At 34.5% G+C, this 3,692-nt stretch overlaps 1 non-coding gene across 1 annotated transcript; it reads left to right on the forward strand.

Moving 5' to 3' along the window:
• The first annotated feature begins 1,628 nt into the window (after positions 1-1,628).
• LOC149164490 (U6 spliceosomal RNA) lies at positions 1,629-1,732 on the forward strand. The gene has a single exon (XR_016261063.1). It is a non-coding gene; the product is annotated as a U6 spliceosomal RNA (small nuclear RNA).
• The last annotated feature ends 1,960 nt before the right edge of the window (positions 1,733-3,692 follow it).

Here is a 3,692-nt window from a genome sequence, read left to right on the forward strand (position 1 = left end):
CCCTCAACCTTCCAAAACCTTATATACAAATGACTTCGCATAACTCCGCTAACCAACATGCCGAAGGGTGGGACTTAGTTAACCAAGCCACTAATTTTTTAATAAACCATTGTAGGTGCCGAACCCTCCCTACTGCCAACACGTAGTTCGAGGTGGTTTTATGCAGGTCGAGGCGGGTTTTGCCAAACAAAGGGTGGTTTTGCAGGGACAAAGGTGGTTTTGGACCATTTCAGGGGGTCTATAGGTCACAGTGGCCAAATATGGTCAATTTTATACTCGTTTGACTCGAAATTTCGAGCTGAATGCAGTGGTGATGTACATTTTCTTATTTGAGACACTGTTTTTGAGCTCATACTTGTAACAACAATTTGAAGATAAAATAAAGAGGTCAACACTGGAAGCGAAAGGACTAGGAGACATAGCTAGAAAGTCTGGTGAACTCGTTTATTAAATTTGGCTGTGTTGATGTGTTTGAATGTGTTTTTAAATTGTTTATGTGTTTATGTTATTCACAATCTTTTCGTTCCGTTGCACTAAGTAACATAAGCAAATTCACGCATAGTTTATAATACCTTTTTCATTAATTGATCAGGCGTGCCTGCCCAAACGAGTTGCAGTGGGGCACGTCTGCCCGGTAAGTTGAACGAGGGCGACCCTGAACGAATGCGGGGGCGCTGCTGAATGATGGGGCGCTCCTGAATGAATGCGGCGATGTTGCTGAATGACGAGAGCGACCCTGAACAATGGATGGGCGTGGCTGAATGATTGCCCTGAACAAACAAAAGGCAAGGTTGAACGAAGGGCGACCTGAGGTGGGGCAACCATGAATGACAGTCCAAACTTAAAATTGGCAGAATTGTAAAGGTGAACTTGGGGTTGCCTTGCAAAGGTTGTACATGTATAATTACTTGTAAAAGTGTATTATTATTATTATTATTTGGGCATACTCTAAATAGGGAGCTTCCTCTCCCATTAAAAGAAGATTGTATCCGCTATGCATATGTTTATAAATGATAATTATGATGAATGTATTTCCGCTGTGTTAAAAATATGAATGCTCAGTAAAAGTTGAAAAATATTTTAAGTGTTGAATGTTAGGCGTAGTCCGTACTTGAGAGTATTAGTGAAAAGAAATCGGGTAGTGGTGCCACATCTGCCTATGTGCGGTTGAAAGATTACCGCTAGAATAGGGGCGTGACAAATATGATGGCTTATCAATAGCATATGCCCAAAAAACCGTAATCCATTTCATATGATACTTATTTGCATAAATTTGTTTTAATTTATCAATTCAATTAATAGAGCAAAACAACATAACTAGTTTGGAGATAAACCTTAACTTTATATTTGTAAACACTGTTAATAATACCCTATCACATCATGGAGGCATATCATTCACCTAAATAAAATTAATAATTATGATTAATTATTAAACCAAATCCATCATATCTACTACACTCTGGGAGACATCAAATCTCTTAAAATGCAAATTTCTTTTAGAATGATTTTTTTGATCTCTCACAATACTTAATTGATCCAAATTAAAATGGATCTAAAGTAATTAATAATTAAATTAAAATTTTAAAAATACTTTTTTAAAATAAACATGCCAATTAACCTAATTAAATTTGTGCAAACCGTAGAACATCAATAAAATTGAAACAATACAGAAGATTATCATAACCGCTTGGCAAGGATGATACGCACAAATAAAAAGATGCTCCAATTTTTTAATGAAAGCTAAAGGAAGTATATGATACTTCCATCTCCCATCCAACACTAAACCATTCAGTGATTTAAAAAATAAAGGGTAACAATTACAAAGATAAATACAACTTACAAGTAAACAAGCAGTGATGAAATTTTACAAATACTCACTGTGATTTGGCGTTGGTATTAAAATTGTTTATTATTATATCATAATTAAGAATCTTGCGAGATTATTATATCATAATTAGGAATCTTGCGAGAGTGCGGCCAGACGAAAGCACAATGTCCCATCGAGATGCATATCTCATATGTTTATACTTTTCTTATTAAATGAACTGCTTATGCTTTTCTTATTAAATAAACTTTTCATGTCGACTAAAAGCTATTTTCTAAAATAACAAAACATTTCACGCTGATTAAAACGGTTTATATACATTTAATAATTGCAATGATTTCTTTAAAAGAATGAAAACAAGAAATTTGATACCCATAATACCTTTGAAAAACATGAGAGCTATAATTTTTTTTTAAATTACACTCAAAGAGCTATAATTTTTTTTAAATTACATTGGTGTAAAGTTATTTATATTTTTTTGGAGGGTTGTAAAATTGATTATATTTCAGTTGTCAAATCAGTTGTGAAGAGAGTTATTTTTCACTGTTATTCGTGACGTGAATGTAGACTGATTCATCATTCTTATTCAAGGAAAATCAGGCTTTTTACTCTTAATCAAAATTATTTATCATAAAAAAATATATTTTTTTAATAAATTAATAAAAAAAATAGAGAAGTTCATGGTCTTTGCTCGAAGTCAATGCGGGCACGGCAATGGACCCCACGCGGTTTCGGTATTTTTAATTACGACCAATTCTTTATAGTGCAACCCTAAATTCTATGCGAGACTTGAGCCGCTCGTTTTTTTAGGGATTTGAGAGAATCATTTCGATCGATTAATTTTGATTACAGTGGTTGGTCTCTCTTTAAAATGGAAATTCATGCGTTGAACACGTTGATATAACTTAATTGTTTATGAATAGTTTAAGATTTTTTTATTTTTTTTAATGGAGTTTTGAAAATGTCAAGAGCAATCAATAGAGCTTTATAGATTTCTTAAATTATTGCTTCAAGGCATCTCTTTAAATTGACACAAATTGATTATAGTTGGAGATTCCAGAAACACCATCAAACAACTCCACCGTAGTTCCATTTCGCACTATCTTTAGAGATATCTAGAAACACATCAAACAACTCCACTTTAGTTCCATTTTGCACCATCTTTAAAAAGTCATATCTCAAAATATTCAGTTAGTTCCATTTCGCACTATGTTTAGAAATATCTAGAAACACCATCAAACAACTGCACTTCAGTGCCATTTCGCACCATCTCAAAATATTCAGTGATTTACGTTTTAATGCAAAACAACTTAACATAGGATTTATTAGCAAATAGCAATTAGGTTACAACCTTGGAGCTTCGGACTCTCCTTGTGAATGAGAGGGTGAGTTACTTCCATGTTAGTGGGGATGGGTGATCTCAAAATATTCCGTGATTTATGTTTTAATGCAAAACAACTTAACATAGGATTCATTAGCAAATAGCAATTAGGTTACAACCTTGGAGCTTCACAGTCTCCTTGTGAATGAGAGGGTGAGTGTTGGTAAGGTAAATCCCCTCTGCGGACAGAGGCGATCCCACTAGCCTATTACAGAACTAGCCACAAACAAACCACGCTGCTACGCAAGTTCCCAGTTATGCATCAAAGGTGAATCAAGAAGACTAACCTGGAGTCCAACGCTATGTTTGAAGCAGAGTTGATATCCTCGCTCCCTTGCTCCAACAGATCATAATGAATACCTGCACATGCAAAGGAAGAGACAAATACCAACATAAAAACTACCAAGCCACAACTATATTTCAGTCAGAAAGGAAATAAATCAACATATCACCATGATAGATAATGAGATTGGAACTATAATAGCA

The sequence above is a fragment of the Pinus tabuliformis genome, chromosome 5_1 (genome assembly GCF_031772625.1).
Source record: "Pinus tabuliformis cultivar Carrire ecotype Pingquan chromosome 5_1, CPIR1, whole genome shotgun sequence".
Taxonomy (NCBI): Eukaryota; Viridiplantae; Streptophyta; class Pinopsida; order Pinales; family Pinaceae; genus Pinus; species Pinus tabuliformis.